At 36.7% G+C, this 19,752-nt stretch overlaps 1 protein-coding gene across 3 annotated transcripts in view; it reads right to left on the bottom strand.

Annotated features, from left to right (window-relative positions):
• mapre2 (microtubule-associated protein, RP/EB family, member 2) overlaps positions 1 to 19,752 on the bottom strand; it is a 129,528-nt gene that overhangs the window by 90,620 nt on the left and 19,156 nt on the right. For 2 of the 3 annotated variants that reach the window (XM_028803492.2, XM_028803493.2), the window contains exon 2: positions 1,305 to 1,352. The gene's annotated coding sequence lies outside the window, so the exon portion shown is untranslated. Of the gene's footprint in view, positions 1 to 1,304; positions 1,420 to 19,752 lie in introns of those variants that run through there. The other variant, XM_051929115.1, reaches the window with a different exon arrangement.

The following is a 19,752-nucleotide window of genomic DNA, read 5'->3' as shown; positions in this document are numbered from 1 at the left end:
ATAAAATGTGTTTAATGGCAACCATAATGGCTGGTTAACAACTTAAAGGAAATTATAATAAGAAAATGGGCTATTCAATCTGTACTCGCTTGGCCTAAGTAAAAGAGGCCTTTTAGTGGTGGCAAAAGATTATTTCTTTACTTTGCGCAAAACACAAATTTTCCACAAAGTTTCTGTGCGTGCATTATACATTCAGCAATTATTCAATAATCAGCACAGCACAATGCAATCACAAATTATGCAGTGACCAGTTATGTAATATGGGAGCAAGGGGAGGATGGAAGAGACAAACCTGAAAAATATAGCATACTATTTACCCAAGATATCTGTTTATTCCGTGGTAAAACTACTAGAAAATGTAAAAGTTTGCCCATTATTTAAATATACATCACAAATGGTGATCATTAGGTGAAATGTAAGTCCTTCAGGAATAAATGTTAAGACAATTTGTCTCAGCAGGGGAATCATAAATCTGAGGATAAATGGTGGAAGAAAAAATTAAAAAGTAATTCATATTCAGAACACCAGAATGTGGATGCTTTAAAATTAAAGTGTTAAAAATATACTATAACAAAAAATATAACTAAGGCTTCTTATGCACTGACCAGTGATGACCAAATTTACTTTTACCTTAATTAATATCAAGTCTTCCAACAATCATTTGCCAGTTCAGACTGTTATATTTAAATTTGTAAAGTAACACTTTTTATTTAAAATTATCTATAACTTGCTTTGCTCATGAGTGATATAAATAGCAAAAAAAATCATTATTTTTTGTAAAAAAGAAAAAAGTCCATTGGTCCCTTTAAATATAATATACTTGGAAAACCACATTTCAGTCAAATGAAAATTTCAATAAGAAAATTATTATATTAGTGTTAGTTATAGTAATCTCACAAACTTAGGTTGGTGGGGGCTTCAAGTAAGCATGGAGATGTATCGTGCTTTTAAATTACAATATTTTAAAGATGCAGTAATTTGATTAATTAAGATTTTCTTTAGATAATTTACAATGTTTAAAAGTTATGCGGAAAGTGTATAGAACTAGTACACAAAACAGAGCAGTAACCAAAGAACCTGGACATAACTAATATCCAACAGCTACATCCAGCCCATAGACCTAAGGACATTTTTCTATACAGTTTCCTGCAGACTAGCCGAACCTCTCATTACAATTCTACTAACACAAGGACAGGACAAAAGAGGACTTTTTCATTAGATGCTGACGTCTATTTTTGATTCCGACTTCCAGTAAAATTCATAAAAAGACACTAAATTTAAAAAATTATATGCTTGCACTTTACCTTTTTCATCCAGTCACAAAGATGAGTCTTCAGTTGGTTGTTACCAATCTAAAGAAAACAAAATACATAAATAACACCACTTAGTATGAAGGAGATCTTTTTCAATACTTCAACTCGAAAATTATGAAAGTAAACTGTAGTATCAAGATAAGAGGCACAAGCATGCATCAGGGACAGACATCTCTATTCAACTGTGCACACAATAGCAGTCTGTTAGATGCACATTGAGAGCAAACAGATGTGGCTCTCGTGACAGCAGACCAAGGAGGTGCCACAGTCCTAGGAACTGGGTTTATTATTGTTCAGATTCTACTTTATGCTATAATTTCCAGGTTCTAACCAGGGTGCTCAAGGCAGTAGCATTTCACTAAAATATCTAAGCAACTTGTACTGACAAATTCATAACAAAGTAGTAATTTACTGAAGAGAGTGCCATCATAGACAATCTTGAATGTCAGATGCATTTGTGAATGAAAACCTATATGAACACTTTGTTTGGTACAACGAAATCAATTACTGAGTCCTTCATTTTGCATACTGCAAAAACATTCTGTAAATTTTATGACAAAACAAGAAAATAGGGTGTCAATGCAACCTTTTCAGTTTGACAGTGTTATTTTAAACTTGAATGGTAAATCCTTTCAAGAGCAATGAAAAAAAAAAAAAGATCATGCAAGCATCAAACAAGTTGTTGCTTTTCTCAGCAGGGAATGATACAACAGAGAATACAGACAGAAAAGAAAAAGAAAAATTACAGCAGAACATGGAGGGGAACAGGTTTTGTTCAGAAGGTCTATGTTTAAAATGAAAGCAAACTTTAAAAAAAAAAAAAAAAAAAAACCCTGTACCTAACAAATTTTGTACTTTCAAAAATTGTGTTAATCTTACAATAAGACTTTTTTTTTTTTTATTTAGAACATCCTGTTCCTGGAGAAAGTAATCCCAAAGAACATTAATTGCATCTTAATATTTTTGAAAAAACTAAACAATTTCAACACAAAGGAATGTTTCAGAGAAAAATAATATAAATAAATGAACAGACAGATGGAAAATGTATGTCTTGTGTAAGAAAACGGTTTTAAGGCAGCATATACAGTATGTCAGCAATGACTTCTATGCAGTATGGCATAGTAGTTAAAGTTGCTGTAAACCACATGACTACCCAATAAATTTCAGTCTCTGATTCCCCATATGATCCTTAGCAAATCAATCTCTTAACCCGTTTTTGCCCAGATTATAAAAACAGTAGTAAAGTTCTGTACTTAAAGCACCTTATGGAGATTACTGTACTGGAATGCCAGAAAAAAAATAATAAAAATAAAGTCTTGTTCGTTTGTACATTATATTGTTACATTTACTTATTTGGCTAACACCTTTATCCAAGGCGACTTATAAAATTTATGATCTTTTGGTTTTCCAATTGGAGCACAGACAGGTTAATTGACTTGATCAGGGTCACACAGTGTCATTGAACTTGAACCCACGATCTCAGGGTCTGAAGTCGAAAGCCTTAACCACTACACCACATTGCCTGCCTACAATGCCTACAGACAGACAATAAAAAATAAATAAGAAAAATGCATACAGGCATGTACATAATCACATTGTACTCTGCAATAAATTTACCAAACATAACACGTGGCAAATTTTCTCATGGTACAAAAGGTAATAAGAACTGCACTGATTATGTTCAGTTTAATATTGCACTTTCCAAACAGACTGACTCAGTTTCAAAGATCTACATATTTTTGTTAAGAATGAAAGAAAGAAAAACAAATACTTAACATTTTACACTGAGTAGTGTTTTTCCTTTCTACTAATGACCTTATTCAGCATCTCTGTGGAAGCAAACTGCGGTGGTTTAATAGTGATTTATTTAAATGTCAGTCAGTAGCAAAACACATTTCAAAATGGTTATGGGGCCATCATCTTCTTCAATTCATTACTGTGTGAGACATTAACTAGTGTTCAGGAATCAAGATATGGTTATTAGTGCAAAACTGTGTAAAACAAAATGTAAGGAATCCAATTTTCAGGAATTGTTTCCTCTTGCAAATATACCTCATTTTGAATGCATTAAGTGCTTGGGCGAAAAACAACTTTGAAACATGCTTTATGCTTGATGTTCACAGAACATCTGAGAAGGCTGGACAACTTTTCAAGTCTAATGTTTCAACAAAATTTTGTTTATATTTATGTGCAATCACACATTATGTTATGTATTATAAACCTTTTAAAAAGTGCCAACATAAGTTAAAAGTACAGTATGTCAAACATGTATGTTCACCCTAGAAATGAGGCCGTAACTGTACCAATTTCTGGGAACTCCAGCAGTAATACTATTTAGAGATCCAGGAGTAAAGGAAACGTGTTACAAGTATGTAAGCATTGCCAACTGGCATCAGCCAACATACAAAGCTAGGTTCTAGATCAATCTTCTTCATCTTTTCTCACTATGGAAATAGGATTGATGTGTATGATCAATCTTCTTCATACAGCTTGGTCCTGCAACTACACCCCAGTTAAACGTTTCCTTCAAATCTTACTTTATCCGTCCACTTCAATCAATCCATCTCCACTTCTGAATCCTTCAATTCCTCCTCCCCAGCACTTTCATTTCCATTACTCTTTTGCCCACATTGTCTCTCCTCATCACATATCCATACCACTTCAATCTACTTTGCTGTACTTTTAGTATCTCGCTCAATTTTGTTGTAAGTTCTTCATTGCTTTTTACTAGCTTTATCTCAACTCTATACATCATTGCTGGTCTTACCACAATCTTAAAAATCTTACCTTTAAACTTCACCTTAATTCTTCCATCACACAGTATTCCGAAAGCTTTCTTCTCCTCCCCCCTTACTAGCTGAAATCACCCCACCCCCACTCCCTTTTGTCTGCAATGCTGATAACAAGCAAACCATTTATCACCTTTACTGAAGACTAAGTCATGAGAGAACTATACAGACTTCATTCTGCCAGGGCGGCAGGCCCTGATGGCATCAGCCCATGGGTGCTCAAAATCTGCACCTCACAGCTCTGTGGTGTGCTACTAAGGATTTTCAACATAATCTTGAATATTCTAAATGTGCTGGAGCTGTGGAAAATATCTTCTCTGGTTCCTGTTCCAAAGAAGGCACATCCTTGAGCCCCATCTGACTATAGACCAGTGGCACTCACTGCACATATAATTAAAGTTTTTGAGAGAGTGGTCCTGGAAACACTTCGCCCCCCAGGTTAGTTCAGCATTGTTGAAGATGCTATCATTTACCTGCTGTGCTATGCCTACAGTCACCTAACCAAGACATTAGGAAATCGTGGGATTAAGATCATTGATTTCTCATGTGCTTTTAACACCATCCAGCCTACCAGAATGGAGAGTGAGCCATCGGCAATGCAGGTGGATGCTCCTTTGTTTCATGATCATGGAGTGTGACTGGAAGGCCACAGTATGTATGGCTACAGGGCTGTGTCTCTGATGCTGTGCTGTGTAGCACTGGTGAACCACAAGGAACAGTTCTGTCACCGTTCCTTTTCACCTTGAACACCACAGATTTTAGCTACAACACAGATGGCTGCCATCTGCAGAAATTCTCTGATGACTGCGCAGAAGTGAGAAGTATCAGGCATAGTGACAAGAGAATATAGGAAAGTAGTGGACGGTTTTGTTGACCGGTGTGAGCCGAATCAGCTGCAGACCAACACCAGTAAAACTAAAGAACTGGTGGTGGATTAAAGAAGATAATCTCCAGTTACTCCCCTGTCTATTAGGGGTGTGGATGTGGAGATCATTCGGAAATATCAGTCAGTATCTGGGGGTGTAAATAAACAGTAAGCTAGACTGGTTCAAGAACTCAAAGGCCATATAAAAGAAAGATCAAACTAGGCTGTATTTCCTACGAAGACTCAGATCTTTTAGGGTTTGAAACAAAATGCTGCCGATGTTTTATGAGTGTGTGGTTGCCAGTGCTATTTTTTTTTTGCTGTGGCATACTTGGTGGGGTGTGGGTTGTTTGGTACAATATGAAAGTGGCAGACATTAACAGGCTAAACAAACTAATTCAGAAGTCTGGCTCTCTGGTAGGAGGGAAACTGGAGAGCTTGGTAACTATGGCAGATCAGAGAATGTTGTCTAGGCTTCAGTCTATTATTTATAAATACTAATCACCCACTTCATACTGTTGTGGTTGGACAGACAAACATTTTCAGTAGGAGACTGAATAGCATAAAGTGCTTCTCTGAATGTCACAGGATATCCTTCCTTCCCACAGCCATCAGACTCTACAACTCCTAATTCCGGTCAATCATCCTCAATATAAGCCATTTCCCTTCTCTCTGATGGATATCCCAGTACATTTTCAACTACTTAGATGTGCAATAACATCTCACATTCTCACATGAATAACTTTTTGTTCTCAGAATGTGCAATATTTGTATGCTATTACTGTCTAGTATACTAGGTATTTTGTAAGATACTAACATGTACATGGTAATGAAATATAATAAATACTGTGCTTGTAGATCTTAGTAAATGATGATTTATTGCACTTTATTTTGATATTTACTAGGCTCGTGTTCGTTTCGCTCCAGCCACTTGCGTTGTGAAGGGGGAGGGGGAGGTGGAGGGGTGGGGGGTGCTGAATGCATGCTAAGGAGATGCGGTCGGATCAGCTGCTGCCGCCGAGATGCGTATTCTGCTTGTCGCGCTGCATGTCGATTATTTAAAATCCTGGACAGCAGCTGTCCTTTTTTGTCTCGTAGGACAACCCAAGATTCGTCCCAAGATTTTTTTATTATAATAGAGAGATATTCTATTTATATTTTTTATTTTACATGCTTATTTTTTTATACTTGCTCTTAGTGTTTCTTGTGCCTTTGCCTTGGTATTAATAACATTTTCTGATTCTTATTCCAATTGTTTCATCTAAACAAAACTGTGAGGGTTATATCTGCATCCAAGTTTCCATCTTGTGCTAACACTGATCCTAAATATTTAAACTTATCCACTTTTTTAGTATCTCTCCCTACAGGTGAACTACTGAATACTGATCCTCATGAAACCTCAAGTATTCTGTCTTCTTCCTACCTATCTTCAATACTCTCTCTTCCAAAGCCTTTTATTATTCTTTCAACTTCCTCTCCACTTCCTCTATTTGGTACAACACAACACAACATCATCAGCAATAAGCATGCACCAGGGGCATTGGTATTTTAATGCATGAGTCAACACTTGCAAAACCAGATCAAAGGGGTAAGGATTTAAAGAAGATCCCTGGTGCAGACCTATTCTAACTGGGATCTTGTATGCAGCCCAAACACTGCTTTTAGCCTGAGTCCTCACTCCCTCATACATATCCTGGACAATCCTTACATACTTCTCTAATACTCCTTTCTCATGCACCTCTTGCCATGGAACTATATCACAAGCTTTCTCCAAATCAATAAATTCCATATGCAAACCTTTGTTTTTCTCAATGCTTCTCTATGAACTGACTCAGTGCAAAGACTACATTTGTTTTTTATTTCAAGAGGAAGAATAACTATTCCTTTTCCGTGGTGATCTCTTCTCTAAGCTTTCTCTCTAGAACCCTTTCCCAAATTTTTATTCTGTGTGACATCTGCTTTATCCCTGTATTTCTTAAACTATGAATTATGAACAAATTTAGGTAATGGACACGTTTGTGATGGGTCACCACGTGATTGTGTAGTGAAGTTAGCCAAGTTCATCCAATTGCGAATTCTGTGTCAAGTGATATACTGCCTTCTCCTTAGTGTAGCAAAGCCACAGTATGTGAAACAACGCCGTCAATGCATCACACCCAGCTATGTTTCTTTGGCATGAAAATATAAAAATACTATTCCCCACAGCATGACCTCCCTCCTCTCACAACCTGTGAAACAAACAGAGATAACTGACAAGCAAAGACACATATCAGAAAGGGGGAGAGAAAGAAGGGAATGTTAGCTAAGCTTGTGAGTTGAAGGGACAGCAGACCTTGAAATGTCAAAATGAAAATAAAGGTTGCGGCATAAAAAATAAAGGGCAACAGAACAGCGTCAATGCAATGATAGTGCCATCATATGGCTGTGTTTTGCCAACTGAAAGCAATTTAAGTGGCCATGAACAACTGTTGGGAGCTTTGTTACATATTCTCTGTTACAGCACACATTGAATCTAACTCTGTAAGGCAGAGGTGCAGGTAATATATTACATTAGGTTTCATATACTTTGGTGAGCAAGAACTGCTTCTTGTGACACGATTTTAAAGTAGTTTGATCAATTTTAAATCGACTAGCAATGTGAAGGACTGGTTTGGAAAATTTAAGACTGTAAGAATACCTGAAAATATCAAGTACAAACTGGTCCTCCTTGATGTCATTTTGTCTGTGTGCATCTTCACATTTATGCCAGTGCAAAAATGGAAGACCTGCATTTGCTTGCAAACTGATCGCATTTCTGACAAACTCCAGTCCTTTTTTTTTTCCTCATTTCTCTACAGATTTCCAAACCTCTGAGGGAAGCATTGGGAAAGACAAAACAATTGCTAGAACCTGAGGAATATCAAAAGTCATTATCTATTTAAATCAATTGAGTCTGACAACTGGATTTACCAGTATTGTGTGTATTCCATTAGGAAAATTCTCCTGTTTTGCATTGAAACTTGAATAATCCTTGTACATTAAGACTTTTATAATATAAAAATGATCATGAAGGTCATCAGGTACAATCTTCTAATCCTACAAACTATAGGTAACAAGACCCTGCTCTCAGAATACCACACAGAACACAATGACTTTAAATCCTAAAACTTAACAGAAAGTCCCACATTAATCACGGTGGTGATTAGAAAATGCAGTTTACAACATCTGACAATCCAGGAGGATTAGCTAAACTAAAATATTAAATCATGTTAACTCAAGGCAGTTATTACAAATAGAATTTCACATCACTAGAAAAAATTCACCCTTCATCATGTGAATTGAAGCAACTTCAAAGTTGCTTGAAGATCATCCAAAAATAAAACAAAAGATCTTAGACATACTAAGCACATTTTGTTTATCATGAATTAAATTTCAAGTACTTAATGAATTACCCTTTATGGTAAACTGCATATTTGTCAAAAGGAAAACGGAAAAGGGAAATAATGGTTGTTGTCTACACTTGTTTTGATCTCCTTCAAGCCCACTAATTCATAAAGAATCGCCTCTTTACATGTGGATTGCTCTTCCATTTACTGTGTAAATGTTACATTTTGAAATTAATTTCACAATTTACAAATGTCAAATAGTCTACCAATTTAAACAAAAGATTTAAAAAAGCTTAATAAAATAATACATATATAGTCTGTAACAGATTAAAGTTCATGACTCTGATGTGGTGTAGGGTCTCGTTTGTCTCAATGATTCCTACAGCTGTGCTTTCTAGAGAAATGTACTCCTGTCAAGTTCCCTCATAGCAAATTAGTCAAAGATAGGGGACCACAAAAACAGTAATTTATAGCTAAAAATCATTAATTTTCTAATTAGCTCAAATACATCCCTGCATTGATACCATGGACCCACTCCTAAAGCCAGACCTAAAAGTGTGGTTCACCAATGGATACCTATGAGCTTGGTGATGCAGGAGTCAGCTAGACAAAAGACTGCATTGAGCCACCATGTGGGCTCACCACCCAACAACATGAAGGGTACAATACCTTTTGAGTGACAAGCAAAATAAGGATGAATCCAAGAATACTAGACCTAAGCAATGTAAAGGACACACATTTTTGAAACACGACATCTCTAGTAGGGAAGGAGCCATCATGTAGTTGGTTGGAAAATTCCAGTTAGATATAGTGAGACTCGTCTATATACACTGCACTGGCTTTAGAAACAAAATACTAAATTATTGGTGATCTCACTCACCATTTCCTACTGGACACGGTAAATGACAGATGCCCCTAGCGAGTGTGAGAAATATTGACAAGCCCTTTACTATCTGCTGTACAGTTGAATTTTGTTCAGCTGGGGCAGATCACTGCTTTAAAAAGACCTCAAGTATTACAGAGGAAACATTTATGGCTATAAATTATGCCAAACAACAATTCAGAGTATTCAGCCTTTTTAGACTCAATGGATTCAATACTTGAAAGAGTATAATTGACAAACTCTGAAAGCCTACTAGGAGACTTCTATGCTCACATAGGGAATAATATAGATATTTGGAAGATTGTGATTGGTAGGTGTGGCTTTAAATGATCTAAATCTAACCAGTGAATCGTTACTGGATTTCTCTGGTAGCAATGGATTATCCACAAGAAAACCTTGTTTAAGGTAAGGATGCTCATAGGTGAACAAGGTACCCAAAGTATCTCAAGACTAATAATCAATTTTGTACTTGTGTCAACTGATATGAGCACATGTTTTAGATATTCACATAAAGAGAAGCGCTGAGCTGTCATTTGATCCCCACTTAATGGTGGACTGGCTCAGAAAGATGTAGAAACTGCTTAAAAGACCTGGAAAACCTGGATCTCAAACAGTTCAACTCATGCCTCCAGGAGAACTTCTGCTCTCTTCCAAATGTACCCTGTATAAGATTTTAGCAGTGGAGGCTGGAACATGGACCTGTGGCCAAAAGATTGTCATTCCCTGCCACTGTAGTAACCCTTGGAGCAACTAGTGGACATCACTGGAAAAGGAAGCTATCAAGCTTCACATGAGGTTTCCACAGAATGAGACCACAATGACGCCTAAAGGATCTGTAGATACTATATGACTGCATCTTATAGTGTGGCCTCGGAGTTTCTGTTCATGAAGTCTTCTGTGGATAGTTATCTCTGACACGTTCCCATTAATAAAGTATCTATCTATCTATCTATCTATCTGCCTCATGAAGACTGTTTCTGATCAGCTGGACAGATGTTTGGGGCTTTTTTCTTTACCATAGTGTGGACATTTCTGTCAGTGGAGGTCTTCCTTGGCCTGCCAGTCCCTTTTAAATTACTGAGCTCACCAGTGTGACCTTTTGCTTCTTACTGATATTCCGGACAGTTGATTTAGGTCATCCTAACGTTCTATCAACGTCTCTAATGGTTTTATTCTTGTTTTTCAGCCTCATAATGGCGTCTTTGACTTTCTTTGGCACAGCTCTTGTCCTCATATTGAACAGTCTAAACTACAGACTCCAAAGGGTAGAAGCAAGCCAAGGTATCTAATATCTGGACTAATGAAGCAAAAGAAACACAACTGAGTAATCACAAACACCTGTGACATCACAGTACGCTAAAATGGGTTGGCCATGTACAAAAAGTGTTGTAATTTCTACATGGTTTGACCAAAATATTTGCAAATACCCTTTACTAAAAGTCTGCAATACATACTTTAATCACATCCAAATTGTTTGATTTGTATTTTTAAACTTTGGAGCGGAGAGCAAAATCAAGGAAAAATGCTTCTTTATCCTAAACATTATGTAAATCATACTCATGAAACAAAATGGCTTACTTAAAATTCCTTTCTTAAATTTCTAATTTAAACGCCTCATCCCATGCAACATCTTTTTATTTAGTAAGATTTCTTTCTTATTGATACTGGTTGGAAAGACCATATAAAGAAAAAGCAATGCAGATTCCTACTTAAAACCTGTGTATCTTTTGGGAAAGGGACAAAAATGACTATTTAGGCAAATGCTCTCAACATTCGCCTCTGCTGAGGGATTCTATTTATTTTGAAATAGGGGGGGAAAAAAATATCCAAACGAAGTGCCTTTAAAACTGCACCATCATCAGGACCCAGAAGAGAATGCGTAAGCTTTGACTGTTGTCACATTAAGCAACTAGAATATGAAAGTACTGTATAGATTCACATTAATGTATAAAAGAAAATTAAGGCACAAAAGCACAATTAAGCACAAAAAGCAGTCAGTCTTCTGGACACTGTTCATACTGGGACGGGTCGACATTGCAGCACTAAGAGAGTAAACTAAGGCTACATTTGCCTTACAACCCTTATTGCTCAATTCCCATTTTTTTCTCATATTGGATTTGCCCATCTTGACTGTTCACATTTGTTAAATACCAGTGACCTGCATCTTACTGTAATGTGAACCCATCTGTCCAACAAACCGACACGTATGCACACAGTGATACGTTTGTGAGCAAGAGATCTACATCACCAACAACATAAAACATATTTGTGAGATGACTTGTGTTAATAAAAACGTAGAAAATGAATGCTCTACTAGCTAGTGTATGGTTCGCATTTTGCCCTGGAGGACTGCAAACATTTCATCATCTGTACATGATTAGGTCAAGAAGGCGGAAAAAAAAAAAAGCAGCCAATTTGCTAACTTTTACTATTGTCACAACAGGACAGCATTGGTGTGTGACTGCCACTGGTGTCACAGTTGTAGCTCTCCTCCATTGCTGTTTCGCAGTGCTACCGGAGCTGGCTGATGACCACAGCAAAGATATGTATCCAATCTAGGACCACATATGAAAGTGATGCAGATTTAATTTGAAATAATCTTTTTTAAAAACGGCAAACAAAGTACAACTCTGCACCACCAGCCTAGCAATACTAGTAATGGGTAGAACAGCAACTGTACACCAACATAGGCAATTGTTATATACGATGATAAACACGGCTTACTTATTTATAGATTTTTGTCAAGCAGCATATAGATGCCATATTGTAATCTTGTTTTTTTTGTAAGGTGTATTGTGATTGGTGGAGGGAGGAGGGGAAGGGGCTGGGAGTTATGTGCCATTTTTGTTTAATTCCCAAATGATATTCATCTTCAAATCAGATAAAAGTTTAAAAGTTCCCAACTTTTGACTATTCTGAGAGTCTGCATATTTCCAAGGAAGTGCTGGAGGAGGTTGCTGAGGGTAGCCCAGCCCAGTCTGGCATGTTGCTACCATGTAGTAGACTGAAAATTAATGAATGCAAAAAGAGAATGAAAAAATAAAAATGTGCTTAGTAAAGTAAACACCTAGAGAAGGTTTTATATATAAGCTATATACAGCCATACTGACCACTATAACTTTTAAAACTTTACATCACATGGTAACCTTCCCCATACTGTACTCTTGTCTGAAGTCTGAAACTACTTATGCACAGCCTGGAAGATATTTTTCACACATCTGGCTTTGACATGGTTGTAGCGTTTTTGGAAAAAGCAATTTAAAATGGCAATACTGATAAAAATCTTGATAAGCTGAAAATACTTGCAGTTATTAATGTCCTCAGTTCAAAAACTGGTAATAATGTCATCTTCATCATGTGTGAATAATAAGTTAATGACAACTAAATAATGAAAAGAAAAGCCATAGCAAAAACCGTGCTCCTGTGACAAAATGAAATTATCTGCATTTTTCTTTTTTTATAAACAATAAAAGTACAGTTATAGTACAGGGGCAAAGACAATCCAGGAATGAATCATTAATGTTGCGACTGTTTTCCAAGAAAAGTACTATACTCTTGCAAGAATAATGGGGAGGGAAAGCACTCTGGTACTCCATAATACAGCTCAGAGGTACAGAAAATACACAGAATCAACTTTTGCTTCTTTACCCAATCACTGCTTGGTATTGGCACTAGCATAGTGCAGGGTGGGGACTAGTGGTCAAGACGAAAAAGAGGGAACAAGTGGCTAGTGGTCAACTGGTGGAAAGAGGGAACGCGAGAAGTGTGTAGAGTGGGAATTATTGTGCAGGTGAAGAGAGGAGAAGATGACAGTGGTTAAATGGGTCCACCAGAGAGGAGGGTCAGATGAATTCAGCAAAGCACATCAAGTCTTTATCGCCTTGAAGCCAGTGTAAATAAACTAGAACATTAGTCATCACACCAACCTCAGAACATTTAATATCAATATAAATTATGTGCTGCTGCATATAGTGAACTGGAAACATGCCAAGCCACAAGCTGCAAGCACCTGTCTGAACCAGATAATGTGCATTAGTATTGTATTGCAAACATAGTGCTCTGGAAGCAAACAAAGTAGATATCCACCATGTGCAGCATACAAAGAAGGACATGGAAGTGGATTGGGGACACATCTTCAGTTGGAAACAGACGAATATTGCACATCATGCCCTGGAATAGAATCCCCAGGAAAAGAGAAAAAGTGGGAGACCATCTCTGTCCTGCAGAAGAACAACACTGGTAGAACTGTAGATGGGAGTTTTTCGGTTAAAGCCCTGTGCTCTAAATGGAGTGAGTAGGATTAAGACAGAAGTAAACTATTGTGTCACCTGTCATATTGTGAATTACCAATACTAAACATGGACGAGATTTCAGTGGTGAGCCATCTACTGCCAAAAAAAAAATGTTAATCACACAATTTGATGCAAACCAAATTTAATAATAAATAAATATCTATAGGAAAAAGGATACTTCAAGTTAAAAGTACTACCAAATATTTAATCTTAAAATTAATTTATAGACCTTTTGTTTATTTACTTTTTAATACTGCACCCAGCAAAACTAGCTTGCTAAATTGTTGATTACAGTTGGAGGCCTTAACGGTCACATGCATTATCAAATGGCTATTAGGTAATCCATAAAATTGCCAAATTTCAAAGTACAGTACCATTGCAGAAAACATTTTCAGTGTGCTGACAGAGAAAGTTAAACAGAAAGACACTTTTTGCAATGAATTTCAGGAGATGATACATCACTGGACAATTTACTTTTCCTTATTCCTTTTATAGGAATTTACTGTATCTGTAGTTTTCTCTGCATTAATTAAAAAATATATTCTTTCATTGTCAAAGATCACAACCCTGTATAGTGCATGTGGTACTAAAATATATCTTGATATACACAATTTTTTGTATAATAAAAATTGTTAGCATGTATATTTAATGCTAAATTTTCTTCATATTTTTATTTTAATTCTTTGTGTTTACTTGAGCAATAAAAAGTTTTTTTAAAGGCTTTTTATTTGGTACTTTGACCAATATAATGCAAAAATCACACTACAGTTTCAACTGCTGGGGCACTGATAAATAAAACAACTTGTGGCCTAGTGAATAAGATGTTTGACTGTTAGCTATAAAAAGAACGATGAAAATTCATTTCTCAACATTCGGACAGCTGTATGACCTTGGACAAGTCACTACACTATTTGTAGAAATATATAATATCACTATAAAAGAAATTTTCACTCAAATACAGAAAGGTTAGTGGAAAAATCAAATCACTAGAGTACAACAGAATAAGCCGAAGGGTGAAGATGCTCATTTGAAACTACTACTTGTGAAGTTTTTATCTTGCAGATTTTTTATTTACTATAATTGTTTTGTTACATTTTAGTTCTGTGCAGATGACTTATGGAGACCCTTAAGAATATTATCACTTTCTACCCTCAGTTGTGTTTCTACCCAAACTACTGCCACACATAGGGTAATTGACCTTATATTCGTTATCACAAACATTAACAATGCATATTAAGTTAGTAGGCATAAATTAAAGCTGTTGTAAAAAATAAAAAGTGTCTATATAAGGTAATGCCTGCAGAAAGTGTTCATACCAATCCTTGGAAGGTGTCACATTTTATTATCATACAACACTGAATCATTGTGAACTTAATTTGGCTTTTTTGACAAAGATCAACAGAAAAAGGCTCTATCATGTCAAGGTGAAAAACTGTTCTCTGCAAAGTAATCTAAATTAAAATATAACTGCACCATATCCAGAAGGTCTGAGGTTATGGTGGGGCAGTATTGTAGACAAACCAATACACAGTGAAAACAAAAAGAAAAATCCAAACACCTACATACGAAGAAGTGATGGCAAAGCCTTAAGAAAACCTCCAGCTCACTGAATATCCATTGGAGTCCAGTTACATCAGGAAATGGAAATCTGCCTAGAGCAGGCTAGCCACCAAAACTGAGTGATTGTGCAAGAAGAAAACTAGAGAGGGAGGTCACCAAGGGATATATGAGAACTCTGAATGAGTTACAAGCTACAGTGGCTCAGATTAGGAAGACTGCAAATGACAGCAGTTGCTCGGGTGCTTCACAAGTTCCAGCATGATTGGGGAGTGGCAAAGAGAAATCACGCTTTAAAAACAACATCTCGCTTAGATTTGTTTTCCAGCAAAACAATGAAACCAAGTATTGAACCAAATATTTTGTTTTTATATTTGTAAATAATTTAGAAGACTTTGCCGAGATCAGTTTTCACTTGGACATTAGTCTTTTTCTGTTGATCAATGTAAAAATGGCAAATGAATTTCACTGTGATTAAATGTTAAATAATAAAATGTAAAAAAAAAAATATATATTTTTTGAAACCTTAGGTACCAGAACAAATTCCTTATTGCAAAATCTGTGACAATACTGACTTACCACAACGGTAGCTAAATGGTTTGTTAATTACAAAATCGTGTACTTAAAACACTGTGCTTATGAACCAGCCATAGACCTTTGTTTAAATGAAGTATGCAAGAGTACCATTTGGCATGCAGCCTTTGCCTGCAGGCTCAGATATTGTATTTGAGGTACCTAGGAAACCCAGCCTTCCTAAAATAAGAGCAAATCTGGCAAAGAGAGCTTTGCCAAATAAATTACAAAATAAAAGTCTTCCATCTTTATAATGGGGAGACTATTCTACTGGCAATTTTTGTGCAATATATTATGGAAAGAAGTTCAGAATTATGTTTGTAATATTATGTGATGAATGACCAAATATTTTGTTTAACCATTTACTATTTAAGAGAACATTTGCCAAAAATAAACAGTAGTGTTTTACAGTATAACGGCTCTCTTACTTCTCATTAAGCCTTTGTACCTCTTGACATGAATATAGAGAAACCAGTCCCTCTCCCAAATCTGACCTAAGCAGTGCAGAATACAGTAGACCAATCTAGAGAAATACAGAAGACCCAATGAAATAATGAGGCTGTAAGTAAGTATGAGGTAATTGTATTAAATATTATTAATACTCAAGAATGGTTGTTATAGTCAAATGTAACTATTTGACAAGCTGTTATTTGCAGAAAAAGATGCACATTGACATGAGTGGCATGGAAGGAAAAGGTTGAAATGTAAACTCCAAATGAATAATACCAGAGTGCAAGAATTGAACGCAGGACTTCTTTCTAATCATGGTACCAGCGAGTGGCAACATGATGCATGTTGATAAATATACGCAAGTAAGAATTTCAATGTATTTTGTACACACACGTGCGCATGGGAGGCAGCTAAAGGGCTCGAACGAAGGTAATTCGACACAAGACCAGGGTGTGGTGGAGTGTGCTAATCCTTTCTCTCTTTCCACTGCAGACCAGTTACAGGAAATTCCAGTCCCAGCCCCAACGACCTCACTTCCTCAGCCTGCCTTTAAAGCTGCCATCTTTGCCTCCGCCAAGTTACTTCTGTTTTGGACTCCAATCTGTGCACAGCTGTGCAATCAATTTACCATTTTGCAGTCGGGTTCAAGTATACAAGAGGCTGCCCCAAACCTTTATTTGGCTTTGTCTAGTCTTTGATAAGGCTTATAAACAGCAAGTAACACATACATTAAAAAATAGAAAAAATCTTGATTAAAGGATCTTTAACATATAAACACATTCTAAAAGGACAATATACTGAGACTTTTTCACCAGCACCAAAAATCAGAAGGGATACTGGTCGAAAACTATGTGTTTTTTCACATTAAGTCAAAACTATAAAGATGGCATAAATTGTAAATGGAGTACATCAAAGCTGCACCATGCTATTGCAGTAGAAGAAATAACATGTGCACAGGAATTAATGAAAAAGAAAAAAAAAAAAGATATCTAGATAAAACAAAAGTGAAAACAAAACAGCTAAACCGGTCAAGGCACAACCATAGTACATTCTCACCACCAGAGACAGGCATACTGGGAACATTAGGCCAATACCAAGTCTGAGGCTTGCCCTTAATGTTCCCAGTATCAGAACTTCAAACAAAACTAAAATAAGAAACTTAATCATGAATTTGTGAAATGTTTAGTTGCTTGCTTCCATGTGTCATTTCCTAAAAGTTATGATTATGAGGTTGTGCAGACGACATTTTCAAACAAATATTGCACTTTATCCAAACAAAAATGAATGTACATTTTTTTACTTTACTTTTTATCATTAAGTACCTTCAGTCAACAAATTATTTAGCAGAAGTGTGTCAAGAAGCACTACGGGGGCTCCATCATACCTATGGTAATATGCCTTTATAATGTTGAACATTGACTGCTCTTTTCATTTTTAGTTAGGTAAGATGTTTTTCTTCCTTTTTAGCAATATTGGTGTGTATTTAGGGGTGGTTTATGTTTTTAATACAATTTATTTTTAATGAGTTTATGTAAAAGCTAAAATATCCCCCTGGGCAACTTACATTTTCAGTCTGCCATTTTGTGTTTCACTTATTATCTGTGTCACTGCCATTCTGTGTGTTTAGAAGAGAAGTGATCACAGAGATGCTGTTTTTAGCAACAACATTCTTTGGTCGCTGCAATGCATGATGTCTGTCAGAGACTCAATGATATTTAACAGGGTTGTGCGTAATCAACACTAGTCAAACCCTTTTATATTAAAAAAAAAAAAATCACAAATTCAAAAATCAGAAAATTTTGGGAGTGGTTAGAATTTTAAGAAACTAAGGAATTAAAGTTTAGATTTTTGGCAAACATTTTCATCTTTAGTAATTTTGGATTTATGTTGACTTACTGAATTTTGACCACTGCCTGTTTGTTTGGCTACAGTTATATTCTTTTGATCTTGCTTTCTTATTCTTGTAGCCTGTACTTTCCATTCTATCAGTATACTATAAAGGTGATATACTGCCTGAATTTATTTCAGGTGTTTCCAGTCTGCAGATATAGAGAACGCCATATAAACTTAAATATATGAGTTACAGCTGTGTAATAATTGTTTATTCCAAAAAAGACAACTGTCTTGCTATAATACCAAGTATAATAATAGAGAGAGAAATAGAAATTACTCATTAAGATAAAAAGAACCCTAGATCATCATCATCCAGGAATATGAGTAACTCTATTGCCATTACAAAGGTTGTCACACAGCAAAGAAAGAAGGCAGAAAACACTTCTCATTGATAACAATCTGATCCTTCATCTTCTTTTTGCAAAAAAAGATCTTTGGATGATCCTCAGAGTCCAAGAACAAGATTTCATATACAAAGAAGCTTAAAGTTTTGTTTTTAATATTATATACAAACACAGAGCTGGGCCCAGTTTTGTTGAGAAGTAAGAAAATGCCAGTGATCAAGAATGATCACGATCATGTTGTTAAAACCATTGTTTGGGTTGGGGGGGTACTTGGGGCTTTGGGCATTGGCTTTGGGTATTCCTGTATCCATCAATCCATTATCCAACCCGCTATATCCTAACTAGGAAAACTTGCCATAAATGACAGAAACAAGAATTCCATTATTTAGAAAATGATTACCAGGCCACCAGTCTGAAAGTTTAGGAAAGAGAATGGCAGGGTCATGAAGTGAGATACTGACATTAGGCCCATACAGTTAAATCTTATGTCAGATTGGCAAAAGAGAAAAAAAAATTCAGGGCTTTGTAATTGCCTTGTCAAAAGATGAAGAATCAACATCTGTGAGAGACTGGCATCAAATATGCAGTTTGCGCTAGTAAAGCAACAAGAGTCATTTGTTTGAACCAGTTTCGCAAGTAGTAGTGAGCCAAAATTCTTCAAGAGAGATGGAAGAAACTGATCAGTAACTAAAGGAAAGCCCCAGTTGTTAATAAATAATAATAACAACATTTAATTTATATTGGACATTTCCCATGCTCAAAGCATTTGCCCTTGTTTCAGCTAAATGCAACATAACTAGTTACAGCATTTAAGAAAATTACTTTTTCATATTAAACCACAGGGCACTGGGTATTGAGTGACTTTTGCTAATAAATTAAACATTGTCGTGGTCCACCAGGCTGGCACCGCCAGCTAAACCGGACACAGACATGCGTGGGACACAAGTTCATGGCACACAGGTTTTATTTTTCCTTTTTTTTCCCCCTTGTGGGAAACGCCTTCCCCGTTCCCCACACAGTCCCAGCACAAGCACAGCACATTGCTATACGTCTCTTCTCTTTATCCTTCTCCACCTTAACTCCTCAGGTCAAGCTTCATCGCTCCTCCTCCCGACTCTGGCCCCCCCTGTAGTGGCTGCTGGCTCCTTTTATAACGCACCTGGAAGTGCTCCAGGTGCTTGATTACTCTTTTCCGGCAGCACTTCCAGGTGTGGCTGAAGAACTGCCCATAAGGGCTCAGCAACTCCTGTTGCAGAACCCCCTGGCGGCGCCTGTGGATCTCAACAGGGCTGCACCACACTCCAACTCCCATGCAGCCCTGCAGGAGTCTGAGTCCAGGGGGGTTGCCATCTAGCATTCCGGGGGAGGTAACGCTCTGGCCCCACTTGCTCCCCCGGTCTTTTCAGCGTGGAGGCGTCCCAGCCGGGT

This window comes from Erpetoichthys calabaricus, chromosome 6 (genome assembly GCF_900747795.2).
Source record: "Erpetoichthys calabaricus chromosome 6, fErpCal1.3, whole genome shotgun sequence".
NCBI lineage: Eukaryota > Metazoa > Chordata > Cladistia > Polypteriformes > Polypteridae > Erpetoichthys > Erpetoichthys calabaricus.
The sequence above is the reverse complement of the archived record's forward strand: the minus strand, read 5'-3'. Positions and strand labels throughout refer to the sequence as shown.